This window comes from Haliotis rufescens, unplaced genomic scaffold, assembly GCF_023055435.1.
Source record: "Haliotis rufescens isolate VD_foot unplaced genomic scaffold, xgHalRufe1.0.p SCAF_6, whole genome shotgun sequence".
In the NCBI taxonomy this organism is placed as follows: domain Eukaryota; kingdom Metazoa; phylum Mollusca; class Gastropoda; order Lepetellida; family Haliotidae; genus Haliotis; species Haliotis rufescens.
In genome coordinates this window covers 33150345-33163319 of record NW_025964334.1, presented here as the reverse complement: position 1 = coordinate 33163319, position 12975 = coordinate 33150345, and the positions used below count along the sequence as shown (strand labels likewise).

Sequence of the window (12975 nt, the reverse complement as noted above, 5' to 3'; positions counted from 1 at the left end):
GGGCAAGTCCGACAGTACTCCCCATTCACTCTCAAAGAGCACATTCCCAGGTGGTCTAGTGGTTAGGATTTGGCGCTCTCACCGCCACGGCCGGGGTTCGATTCCTCGTCTGGGAAGGACATTTTTTATTTTTCTTCCTGAATATTTATCTATTGAAAATGTCCCAAGACTACAAACTATTGCATTGACTAGTCAGGAAAGCTTGGGATTTGCATACACTCCATTTCCACCTAACCATAAACGTCACCACTAGTCGCCGGCACACAGGGCGTTGAAATGTTCTTCACAATCAAATGTCCTATAACAAACATCGTGCAAAATCAAATACCCGTGCTCTCTCTGCCCTCTGCAGCACGTGGCTCGTGATAATCCGGAGCCCGCAGCTAGTACTTTCAACAATGGGATGTATTGCACCCCTTGCGTCTCTTACGCTACATTAATTTGATCTAAACTATCTAATAACAGATTTTTAGTGAGAAAACACTTACACCAAGGATAAGATAGTAAAAGGTGCACAAGGGCAAGTCCGACAGTACTCCCCATTCACTCTCAAAGAGCACATTTCCAGGTGGTCTAGTGGTTAGGATTTGGCGCTCTCACCGCCACGGCCGGGGTTCGATTCCCCGTCTGGGAAGGACATTTTTTGTTTTTCTTCCTGAATATTTGTCTATTGAAAATGTCCCAAGAGTACAAACTATTGCATTGACTAATCAGGAAAGCTTGGGATTTGCATACACTCCATTTCGACCTAACCATAAACGTCACCACCAGTCGCCGGCACACAGGGCGTTGAAATGTTCTTCACAATCAAATGTCCTATAACAAACATCGTGCAAAATCAAATACCCGTGCTGTCTCTGCCCTCTGCAGCACGTGTCTCGTGATAATCCGGAGCCCGCAGCTAGTACTTTCAACAATGGGATGTATTGCACCCCTTGTGTCTCTTACGCCACATTAATTTGATCTAAACTATCTAATAACAGATTTGTAGTGAGAAAACACTTACAGCAAGGATAAGATAGTAAAAGGTGCACAAGGGTAAGTCCGACAGTACTCCCCATTCACTCTCAAAGAGCACATTCCCAGGTGGTCTAGTGGTTAGGATTTGGCGCTCTCACCGCCACGGCCGGGGTTCGATTCCCCGTCTGGGAAGGACATTTTTTGTTTTTCTTCCTGAATATTTGTCTATTGAAAATGTCCCAAGACTACAAACTATTGCATTGACTAATCAGGAAAGCTTGGGATTTGCATACACTCCATTTCGACCTAACCATAAACGTCACCACCAGTCGCCGGCACACAGGGCGTTGAAATGTTCTTTACAATCAAATGTCCTATAACAAACATCGTGCAAAATCAAATACCCGTGCTGTCTCTGCCCTCTGCAGCACGTGTCTCGTGATAATCCGGAGCCCGCAGCTAGTACTTTCAACAATGGGATGTATTGCACCCCTTGTGTCTCTTACGCCACATTAATTTGATCTAAACTATCTAATAACAGATTTGTAGTGAGAAAACACTTACAGCAAGGATAAGATAGTAAAAGGTGCACAAGGGCAAGTCCGACAGTACTCCCCATTCACTCTCAAAGAGCACATTCCCAGGTGGTCTAGTGGTTAGGATTTGGCGCTCTCACCGCCACGGCCGGGGTTCGATTCCCCGTCTGGGAAGGACATTTTTTATTTTTCTTCCTGAATATTTATCTATTGAAAATGTCCCAAGACTACAAACTATTGCATTGACTAATCAGGAAAGCTTGGGATTTGCATACACTCCATTTCGACCTAACCATAAACGTCACCACTAGTCGCCGGCACACAGGGCGTTGAAATGTTCTTCACAATCAAATGTCCTATAACAAACATCGTGCAAAATCAAATACCCGTGCTGTCTCTGCCCTCTGCAGCACGTGGCTCGTGATAATCCGGAGCCCGCAGCTAGTACTTTCAACAATGGGATGTATTGCACCCCTTGTGTCTCTTACGCCACATTAATTTGATCTAAACTATCTAATAACAGATTTGTAGTGAGAAAACACTTACAGCAAGGATAAGATAGTAAAAGGTGCACAAGGGCAAGTCCGACAGTACTCCCCATTCACTCTCAAAGAGCACATTCCCAGGTGGTCTAGTGGTTAGGATTTGGCGCTCTCACCGCCACGGCCGGGGTTCGATTCCCCGTCTGGGAAGGACATTTTTTGTTTTTCTTCCTGAATATTTGTCTATTGAAAATGTCCCAAGACTACAAACTATTGCATTGACTAATCAGGAAAGCTTGGGATTTGCATACACTCCATTTCCACCTAACCATAAACGTCACCACTAGTCGCCGGCACACAGGGCGTTCAAATGCTCTTCACAATCATATGTCCTATAATAAACATCGTGCAAAATCAAATACCCGTGCTGTCTCTGCCCTCTGCAGCACGTGTCTCGTGATAATCCGGAGCCCGCAGCTAGTACTTTCAACAATGGGATGTATTGCACCCCTTGCGTCTCTTACGCCACATTAATTTGATCTAAACTATCTAATAACAGATTTTTAGTGAGAAAACACTTACACCAAGGATAAGATAGTAAAAGGTGCACAAGGGCAAGTCCGACAGTACTCCCCATTCACTCTCAAAGAGCACATTTCCAGGTGGTCTAGTGGTTAGGATTTGGCGCTCTCACCGCCACGGCCGGGGTTCGATTCCCCGTCTGGGAAGGACATTTTTTGTTTTTCTTCCTGAATATTTGTCTATTGAAAATGTCCCAAGACTACAAACTATTGCATTGACTAATCAGGAAAGCTTGGGATTTGCATACACTCCATTTCGACCTAACCATAAACGTCACCACCAGTCGCCGGCACACAGGGCGTTGAAATGTTCTTCACAATCAAATGTCCTATAACAAACATCGTGCAAAATCAAATACCCGTGCTGTCTCTGCCCTCTGCAGCACGTGTCTCGTGATAATCCGGAGCCCGCAGCTAGTACTTTCAACAATGGGATGTATTGCACCCCTTGTGTCTCTTACGCCACATTAATTTGATCTAAACTATCTAATAACAGATTTGTAGTGAGAAAACACTTACAGCAAGGATAAGATAGTAAAAGGTGCACAAGGGCAAATCCGACAGTACTCCCCATTCACTCTCAAAGAGCACATTCCCAGGTGGTCTAGTGGTTAGGATTTGGCGCTCTCACCGCCACGGCCGGGGTTCGATTGCCCGTCTGGGAAGGACATTTTTTGTTTTTCTTCCTGAATATTTGTCTATTGAAAATGTCCCAAGAGTACAAACTATTGCATTGACTAATCAGGAAAGCTTGGGATTTGCATACACTCCATTTCGACCTAACCATAAACGTCACCACCAGTCGCCGGCACACAGGGCGTTGAAATGTTCTTCACAATCAAATGTCCTATAACAAACATCGTGCAAAATCAAATACCCGTGCTGTCTCTGCCCTCTGCAGCAGGTGTCTCGTGATAATCCGGAGCCCGCAGCTAGTACTTTCAACAATGGGATGCATTGCACCCCTTGTGTCTCTTACGCCACATTAATTTGATCTAAACTATCTAATAACAGATTTGTAGTGAGAAAACACTTACAGCAAGGATAAGATAGTAAAAGGTGCACAAGGGCAAGTCCGACAGTACTCCCCATTCACTCTCAAAGAGCACATTCCCAGGTGGTCTAGTGGTTAGGATTTGGCGCTCTCACCGCCACGGCCGGGGTTCGATTCCCCGTCTGGGAAGGACATTTTTTATTTTTCTTCCTGAATATTTATCTATTGAAAATGTCCCAAGACTACAAACTATTGCATTGACTAGTCAGGAAAGCTTGGGATTTGCATACACTCCATTTCCACCTAACCATAAACGTCACCACTAGTCGCCGGCACACAGGGCGTTGAAATGTTCTTCACAATCAAATGTCCTATAACAAACATCGTGCAAAATCAAATACCCGTGCTGTCTCTGCCCTCTGCAGCACGTGGCTCGTGATAATCCGGAGCCCGCAGCTAGTACTTTCAACAATGGGATGTATTGCACCCCTTGCGTCTCTTACGCTACATTAATTTGATCTAAACTATCTAATAACAGATTTTTAGTGAGAAAACACTTACACCAAGGATAAGATAGTAAAAGGTGCACAAGGGCAAGTCCGACAGTACTCCCCATTCACTCTCAAAGAGCACATTTCCAGGTGGTCTAGTGGTTAGGATTTGGCGCTCTCACCGCCACGGCCGGGGTTCGATTCCCCGTCTGGGAAGGACATTTTTTGTTTTTCTTCCTGAATATTTGTCTATTGAAAATGTCCCAAGAGTACAAACTATTGCATTGACTAATCAGGAAAGCTTGGGATTTGCATACACTCCATTTCGACCTAACCATAAACGTCACCACCAGTCGCCGGCACACAGGGCGTTGAAATGTTCTTCACAATCAAATGTCCTATAACAAACATCGTGCAAAATCAAATACCCGTGCTGTCTCTGCCCTCTGCAGCACGTGTCTCGTGATAATCCGGAGCCCGCAGCTAGTACTTTCAACAATGGGATGTATTGCACCCCTTGTGTCTCTTACGCCACATTAATTTGATCTAAACTATCTAATAACAGATTTGTAGTGAGAAAACACTTACAGCAAGGATAAGATAGTAAAAGGTGCACAAGGGCAAGTCCGACAGTACTCCCCATTCACTCTCAAAGAGCACATTCCCAGGTGGTCTAGTGGTTAGGATTTGGCGCTCTCACCGCCACGGCCGGGGTTCGATTCCCCGTCTGGGAAGGACATTTTTTGTTTTTCTTCCTGAATATTTATCTATTGAAAATGTCCCAAGACTACAAACTATTGCATTGACTAATCAGGAAAGCTTGGGATTTGCATACACTCCATTTCGACCTAACCATAAACGTCACCACCAGTCGCCGGCACACAGGGCGTTGAAATGTTCTTTACAATCAAATGTCCTATAACAAACATCGTGCAAAATCAAATACCCGTGCTGTCTCTGCCCTCTGCAGCACGTGTCTCGTGATAATCCGGAGCCCGCAGCTAGTACTTTCAACAATGGGATGTATTGCACCCCTTGTGTCTCTTACGCCACATTAATTTGATCTAAACTATCTAATAACAGATTTGTAGTGAGAAAACACTTACAGCAAGGATAAGATAGTAAAAGGTGCACAAGGGCAAGTCCGACAGTACTCCCCATTCACTCTCAAAGAGCACATTCCCAGGTGGTCTAGTGGTTAGGATTTGGCGCTCTCACCGCCACGGCCGGGGTTCGATTCCCCGTCTGGGAAGGACATTTTTTATTTTTCTTCCTGAATATTTATCTATTGAAAATGTCCCAAGACTACAAACTATTGCATTGACTAATCAGGAAAGCTTGGGATTTGCATACACTCCATTTCCACCTAACCATAAACGTCACCACTAGTCGCCGGCACACAGGGCGTTGAAATGTTCTTCACAATCAAATGTCCTATAACAAACATCGTGCAAAATCAAATACCCGTGCTGTCTCTGCCCTCTGCAGCACGTGGCTCGTGATAATCCGGAGCCCGCAGCTAGTACTTTCAACAATGGGATGTATTGCACCCCTTGTGTCTCTTACGCCACATTAATTTGATCTAAACTATCTAATAACAGATTTGTAGTGAGAAAACACTTACAGCAAGGATAAGATAGTAAAAGGTGCACAAGGGCAAGTCCGACAGTACTCCCCATTCACTCTCAAAGAGTACATTCCCAGGTGGTCTAGTGGTTAGGATTTGGCGCTCTCACCGCCACGGCCGGGGTTCGATTCCCCGTCTGGGAAGGACATTTTTTGTTTTTCTTCCTGAATATTTATCTATTGAAAATGTCCCAAGACTACAAACTATTGCATTGACTAATCAGGAAAGCTTGGGATTTGCATACACTCCATTTCCACCTAACCATAAACGTCACCACTAGTCGCCGGCACACAGGGCGTTCAAATGCTCTTCACAATCATATGTCCTATAATAAACATCGTGCAAAATCAAATACCCGTGCTGTATCTGCCCTCTGCAGCACGTGTCTCGTGATAATCCGGAGCCCGCAGCTAGTACTTTCAACAATGGGATGTATTGCACCCCTTGCGTCTCTTACGCCACATTAATTTGATCTAAACTATCTAATAACAGATTTTTAGTGAGAAAACACTTACACCAAGGATAAGATAGTAAAAGGTGCACAAGGGCAAGTCCGACAGTACTCCCCATTCACTCTCAAAGAGCACATTTCCAGGTGGTCTAGTGGTTAGGATTTGGCGCTCTCACCGCCACGGCCGGGGTTCGATTCCCCGTCTGGGAAGGACATTTTTTGTTTTTCTTCCTGAATATTTGTCTATTGAAAATGTCCCAAGACTACAAACTATTGCATTGACTAATCAGGAAAGCTTGGGATTTGCATACACTCCATTTCCACCTAACCATAAACGTCACCACCAGTCGCCGGCACACAGGGCGTTGAAATGTTCTTCACAATCAAATGTCCTATAACAAACATCGTGCAAAATCAAATACCCGTGCTGTCTCTGCCCTCTGCAGCACGTGTCTCGTGATAATCCGGAGCCCGCAGCTAGTACTTTCAACAATGGGATGTATTGCACCCCTTGTGTCTCTTACGCCACATTAATTTGATCTAAACTATCTAATAACAGATTTGTAGTGAGAAAACACTTACAGCAAGGATAAGATAGTAAAAGGTGCACAAGGGCAAATCCGACAGTACTCCCCATTCACTCTCAAAGAGCACATTCCCAGGTGGTCTAGTGGTTAGGATTTGGCGCTCTCACCGCCACGGCCGGGGTTCGATTCCCCGTCTGGGAAGGACATTTTTTGTTTTTCTTCCTGAATATTTGTCTATTGAAAATGTCCCAAGACTACAAACTATTGCATTGACTAATCAGGAAAGCTTGGGATTTGCATACACTCCATTTCCACCTAACCATAAACGTCACCACCAGTCGCCGGCACACAGGGCGTTGAAATGTTCTTTACAATCAAATGTCCTATAACAAACATCGTGCAAAATCAAATACCCGTGCTGTCTCTGACCTCTGCAGCAGGTGTCTCGTGATAATGCGGAGCCCGCAGCTAGTACTTTCAACAATGGGATGTATTGCACCCCTTGTGTCTCTTACGCCACATTAATTTGATCTAAACTATCTAATAACAGATTTGTAGTGAGAAAACACTTACAGCAAGGATAAGATAGTAAAAGGTGCACAAGGGCAAGTCCGACAGTACTCCCCATTCACTCTCAAAGAGCACATTCCCAGGTGGTCTAGTGGTTAGGATTTGGCGCTCTCACCGCCACGGCCGGGGTTCGATTCCCCGTCTGGGAAGGACATTTTTTATTTTTCTTCCTGAATATTTGTCTATTGAAAATGTCCCAAGACTACAAACTATTGCATTGACTAATCAGGAAAGCTTGGGATTTGCATACACTCCATTTCCACCTAACCATAAACGTCACCACTAGTCGCCGGCACACAGGGCGTTGAAATGTTCTTCACAATCAAATGTCCTATAACAAACATCGTGCAAAATCAAATACCCGTGCTGTCTCTGCCCTCTGCAGCACGTGGCTCGTGATAATCCGGAGCCCGCAGCTAGTACTTTCAACAATGGGATGTATTGCACCCCTTGCGTCTCTTACGCCACATTAATTTGATCTAAACTATCTAATAACAGATTTTTAGTGAGAAAACACTTACACCAAGGATAAGATAGTAAAAGGTGCACAAGGGCAAGTCCGACAGTACTCCCCATTCACTCTCAAAGAGCACATTTCCAGGTGGTCTAGTGGTTAGGATTTGGCGCTCTCACCGCCACGGCCGGGGTTCGATTCCCCGTCTGGGAAGGACATTTTTTGTTTTTCTTCCTGAATATTTGTCTATTGAAAATGTCCCAAGAGTACAAACTATTGCATTGACTAATCAGGAAAGCTTGGGATTTGCATACACTCCATTTCGACCTAACCATAAACGTCACCACCAGTCGCCGGCACACAGGGCGTTGAAATGTTCTTCACAATCAAATGTCCTATAACAAACATCGTGCAAAATCAAATACCCGTGCTGTCTCTGCCCTCTGCAGCACGTGTCTCGTGATAATCCGGAGCCCGCAGCTAGTACTTTCAACAATGGGATGTATTGCACCCCTTGTGTCTCTTACGCCACATTAATTTGATCTAAACTATCTAATAACAGATTTGTAGTGAGAAAACACTTACAGCAAGGATAAGATAGTAAAAGGTGCACAAGGGCAAGTCCGACAGTACTCCCCATTCACTCTCAAAGAGCACATTCCCAGGTGGTCTAGTGGTTAGGATTTGGCGCTCTCACCGCCACGGCCGGGGTTCGATTCCCCGTCTGGGAAGGACATTTTTTGTTTTTCTTCCTGAATATTTGTCTATTGAAAATGTCCCAAGACTACAAACTATTGCATTGACTAATCAGGAAAGCTTGGGATTTGCATACACTCCATTTCCACCTAACCATAAACGTCACCACTAGTCGCCGGCACACAGGGCGTTGAAATGTTCTTCACAATCAAATGTCCTATAACAAACATCGTGCAAAATCAAATACCCGTGCTGTCTCTGCCCTCTGCAGCACGTGGCTCGTGATAATCCGGAGCCCGCAGCTAGTACTTTCAACAATGGGATGTATTGCACCCCTTGCGTCTCTTACGCTACATTAATTTGATCTAAACTATCTAATAACAGATTTTTAGTGAGAAAACACTTACACCAAGGATAAGATAGTAAAAGGTGCACAAGGGCAAGTCCGACAGTACTCCCCATTCACTCTCAAAGAGCACATTTCCAGGTGGTCTAGTGGTTAGGATTTGGCGCTCTCACCGCCACGGCCGGGGTTCGATTCCCCGTCTGGGAAGGACATTTTTTGTTTTTCTTCCTGAATATTTGTCTATTGAAAATGTCCCAAGACTACAAACTATTGCATTGACTAATCAGGAAAGCTTGGGATTTGCATACACTCCATTTCGACCTAACCATAAACGTCACCACCAGTCGCCGGCACACAGGGCGTTGAAATGTTCTTCACAATCAAATGTCCTATAACAAACATCGTGCAAAATCAAATACCCGTGCTGTCTCTGCCCTCTGCAGCACGTGTCTCGTGATAATCCGGAGCCCGCAGCTAGTACTTTCAACAATGGGATGTATTGCACCCCTTGTGTCTCTTACGCTACATTAATTTGATCTAAACTATCTAATAACAGATTTGTAGTGAGAAAACACTTACAGCAAGGATAAGATAGTAAAAGGTGCACAAGGGCAAGTCCGACAGTACTCCCCATTCACTCTCAAAAAGCACATTCCCAGGTGGTCTAGTGGTTAGGATTTGGCGCTCTCACCGCCACGGCCGGGGTTCGATTCCCCGTCTGGGAAGGACATTTTTTGTTTTTCTTCCTGAATATTTGTCTATTGAAAATGTCCCAAGACTACAAACTATTGCATTGACTAATCAGGAAAGCTTGGGATTTGCATACACTCCATTTCCACCTAACCATAAACGTCACCACTAGTCGCCGGCACACAGGGCGTTGAAATGTTCTTCACAATCAAATGTCCTATAACAAACATCGTGCAAAATCAAATACCCGTGCTGTCTCTGCCCTCTGCAGCACGTGTCTCGTGATAATCCGGAGCCCGCAGCTAGTACTTTCAACAATGGGATGTATTGCACCCCTTGTGTCTCTTACGCCACATTAATTTGATCTAAACTATCTAATAACAGATTTGTAGTGAGAAAACACTTACAGCAAGGATAAGATAGTAAAAGGTGCACAAGGGCAAGTCCGACAGTACTCCCCATTCACTCTCAAAGAGCACATTCCCAGGTGGTCTAGTGGTTAGGATTTGGCGCTCTCACCGCCACGGCCGGGGTTCGATTCCCCGTCTGGGAAGGACATTTTTTGTTTTTCTTCCTGAATATTTGTCTATTGAAAATGTCCCAAGACTACAAACTATTGCATTGACTAATCAGGAAAGCTTGGGATTTGCATACACTCCATTTCCACCTAACCATAAACGTCACCACTAGTCGCCGGCACACAGGGCGTTGAAATGTTCTTCACAATCAAATGTCCTATAACAAACATCGTGCAAAATCAAATACCCGTGCTGTCTCTGCCCTCTGCAGCACGTGGCTCGTGATAATCCGGAGCCCGCAGCTAGTACTTTCAACAATGGGATGTATTGCACCCCTTGCGTCTCTTACGCTACATTAATTTGATCTAAACTATCTAATAACAGATTTTTAGTGAGAAAACACTTACACCAAGGATAAGATAGTAAAAGGTGCACAAGGGCAAGTCCGACAGTACTCCCCATTCACTCTCAAAGAGCACATTTCCAGGTGGTCTAGTGGTTAGGATTTGGCGCTCTCACCGCCACGGCCGGGGTTCGATTCCCCGTCTGGGAAGGACATTTTTTGTTTTTCTTCCTGAATATTTGTCTATTGAAAATGTCCCAAGACTACAAACTATTGCATTGACTAATCAGGAAAGCTTGGGATTTGCATACACTCCATTTCGACCTAACCATAAACGTCACCACCAGTCGCCGGCACACAGGGCGTTGAAATGTTCTTCACAATCAAATGTCCTATAACAAACATCGTGCAAAATCAAATACCCGTGCTGTCTCTGCCCTCTGCAGCACGTGTCTCGTGATAATCCGGAGCCCGCAGCTAGTACTTTCAACAATGGGATGTATTGCACCCCTTGTGTCTCTTACGCTACATTAATTTGATCTAAACTATCTAATAACAGATTTGTAGTGAGAAAACACTTACAGCAAGGATAAGATAGTAAAAGGTGCACAAGGGCAAGTCCGACAGTACTCCCCATTCACTCTCAAAAAGCACATTCCCAGGTGGTCTAGTGGTTAGGATTTGGCGCTCTCACCGCCACGGCCGGGGTTCGATTCCCCGTCTGGGAAGGACATTTTTTGTTTTTCTTCCTGAATATTTGTCTATTGAAAATGTCCCAAGACTACAAACTATTGCATTGACTAATCAGGAAAGCTTGGGATTTGCATACACTCCATTTCCACCTAACCATAAACGTCACCACTAGTCGCCGGCACACAGGGCGTTGAAATGTTCTTCACAATCAAATGTCCTATAACAAACATCGTGCAAAATCAAATACCCGTGCTGTCTCTGCCCTCTGCAGCACGTGGCTCGTGATAATCCGGAGCCCGCAGCTAGTACTTTCAACAATGGGATGTATTGCACCCCTTGCGTCTCTTACGCTACATTAATTTGATCTAAACTATCTAATAACAGATTTTTAGTGAGAAAACACTTACACCAAGGATAAGATAGTAAAAGGTGCACAAGGGCAAGTCCGACAGTACTCCCCATTCACTCTCAAAGAGCACATTTCCAGGTGGTCTAGTGGTTAGGATTTGGCGCTCTCACCGCCACGGCCGGGGTTCGATTCCCCGTCTGGGAAGGACATTTTTTGTTTTTCTTCCTGAATATTTGTCTATTGAAAATGTCCCAAGACTACAAACTATTGCATTGACTAATCAGGAAAGCTTGGGATTTGCATACACTCCATTTCGACCTAACCATAAACGTCACCACCAGTCGCCGGCACACAGGGCGTTGAAATGTTCTTCACAATCAAATGTCCTATAACAAACATCGTGCAAAATCAAATACCCGTGCTGTCTCTGCCCTCTGCAGCACGTGTCTCGTGATAATCCGGAGCCCGCAGCTAGTACTTTCAACAATGGGATGTATTGCACCCCTTGTGTCTCTTACGCTACATTAATTTGATCTAAACTATCTAATAACAGATTTGTAGTGAGAAAACACTTACAGCAAGGATAAGATAGTAAAAGGTGCACAAGGGCAAGTCCGACAGTACTCCCCATTCACTCTCAAAAAGCACATTCCCAGGTGGTCTAGTGGTTAGGATTTGGCGCTCTCACCGCCACGGCCGGGGTTCGATTCCCCGTCTGGGAAGGACATTTTTTGTTTTTCTTCCTGAATATTTGTCTATTGAAAATGTCCCAAGACTACAAACTATTGCATTGACTAATCAGGAAAGCTTGGGATTTGCATACACTCCATTTCCACCTAACCATAAACGTCACCACTAGTCGCCGGCACACAGGGCGTTGAAATGTTCTTCACAATCAAATGTCCTATAACAAACATCGTGCAAAATCAAATACCCGTGCTGTCTCTGCCCTCTGCAGCACGTGGCTCGTGATAATCCGGAGCCCGCAGCTAGTACTTTCAACAATGGGATGTATTGCACCCCTTGTGTCTCTTACGCCACATTAATTTGATCTAAACTATCTAATAACAGATTTGTAGTGAGAAAACACTTACAGCAAGGATAAGATAGTAAAAGGTGCACAAGGGCAAGTCCGACAGTACTCCCCATTCACTCTCAAAGAGCACATTCCCAGGTGGTCTAGTGGTTAGGATTTGGCGCTCTCACCGCCACGGCCGGGGTTCGATTCCCCGTCTGGGAAGGACATTTTTTGTTTTTCTTCCTGAATATTTGTCTATTGAAAATGTCCCAAGACTACAAACTATTGCATTGACTAATCAGGAAAGCTTGGGATTTGCATACACTCCATTTCCACCTAACCATAAACGTCACCACTAGTCGCCGGCACACAGGGCGTTGAAATGTTCTTCACAATCAAATGTCCTATAACAAACATCGTGCAAAATCAAATACCCGTGCTGTCTCTGCCCTCTGCAGCACGTGGCTCGTGATAATCCGGAGCCCGCAGCTAGTACTTTCAACAATGGGATGTATTGCACCCCTTGCGTCTCTTACGCTACATTAATTTGATCTAAACTATCTAATAACAGATTTTTAGTGAGAAAACACTTACACCAAGGATAAGATAGTAAAAGGTGCACAAGGGCAAGTCCGACAGTACTCCCCAT

At 44.7% G+C, this 12975-nt stretch overlaps 16 non-coding genes across 16 annotated transcripts; all 16 read left to right on the top strand.

Moving 5' to 3' along the window:
* The first annotated feature begins 1080 nt into the window (after positions 1-1080).
* Trnae-cuc lies at positions 1081-1152 on the top strand. Its single transcript has one exon. It is a non-coding gene; the product is annotated as a tRNA-Glu (tRNA).
* Positions 1153-1598: 446 nt separating this feature from the next.
* On the top strand, positions 1599-1670 carry Trnae-cuc. The gene has a single exon. It is a non-coding gene; the product is annotated as a tRNA-Glu (tRNA).
* A 446-nt stretch (positions 1671-2116) lies between these two features.
* Positions 2117-2188, top strand: Trnae-cuc. Its single transcript has one exon. It is a non-coding gene; the product is annotated as a tRNA-Glu (tRNA).
* A 1482-nt stretch (positions 2189-3670) lies between these two features.
* Positions 3671-3742, top strand: Trnae-cuc. Its single transcript has one exon. It is a non-coding gene; the product is annotated as a tRNA-Glu (tRNA).
* Positions 3743-4706: 964 nt separating this feature from the next.
* Trnae-cuc lies at positions 4707-4778 on the top strand. The gene has a single exon. It is a non-coding gene; the product is annotated as a tRNA-Glu (tRNA).
* Positions 4779-5224: 446 nt separating this feature from the next.
* Trnae-cuc lies at positions 5225-5296 on the top strand. Its single transcript has one exon. It is a non-coding gene; the product is annotated as a tRNA-Glu (tRNA).
* A 446-nt stretch (positions 5297-5742) lies between these two features.
* Positions 5743-5814, top strand: Trnae-cuc. Its single transcript has one exon. It is a non-coding gene; the product is annotated as a tRNA-Glu (tRNA).
* Positions 5815-6778: 964 nt separating this feature from the next.
* Positions 6779-6850, top strand: Trnae-cuc. The gene has a single exon. It is a non-coding gene; the product is annotated as a tRNA-Glu (tRNA).
* Positions 6851-7296: 446 nt separating this feature from the next.
* Positions 7297-7368, top strand: Trnae-cuc. Its single transcript has one exon. It is a non-coding gene; the product is annotated as a tRNA-Glu (tRNA).
* A 964-nt stretch (positions 7369-8332) lies between these two features.
* Positions 8333-8404, top strand: Trnae-cuc. The gene has a single exon. It is a non-coding gene; the product is annotated as a tRNA-Glu (tRNA).
* Positions 8405-9368: 964 nt separating this feature from the next.
* On the top strand, positions 9369-9440 carry Trnae-cuc. The gene has a single exon. It is a non-coding gene; the product is annotated as a tRNA-Glu (tRNA).
* A 446-nt stretch (positions 9441-9886) lies between these two features.
* On the top strand, positions 9887-9958 carry Trnae-cuc. The gene has a single exon. It is a non-coding gene; the product is annotated as a tRNA-Glu (tRNA).
* A 964-nt stretch (positions 9959-10922) lies between these two features.
* On the top strand, positions 10923-10994 carry Trnae-cuc. Its single transcript has one exon. It is a non-coding gene; the product is annotated as a tRNA-Glu (tRNA).
* A 446-nt stretch (positions 10995-11440) lies between these two features.
* Positions 11441-11512, top strand: Trnae-cuc. Its single transcript has one exon. It is a non-coding gene; the product is annotated as a tRNA-Glu (tRNA).
* Positions 11513-11958: 446 nt separating this feature from the next.
* Positions 11959-12030, top strand: Trnae-cuc. The gene has a single exon. It is a non-coding gene; the product is annotated as a tRNA-Glu (tRNA).
* Positions 12031-12476: 446 nt separating this feature from the next.
* Positions 12477-12548, top strand: Trnae-cuc. Its single transcript has one exon. It is a non-coding gene; the product is annotated as a tRNA-Glu (tRNA).
* Positions 12549-12975: the final 427 nt, after the last annotated feature.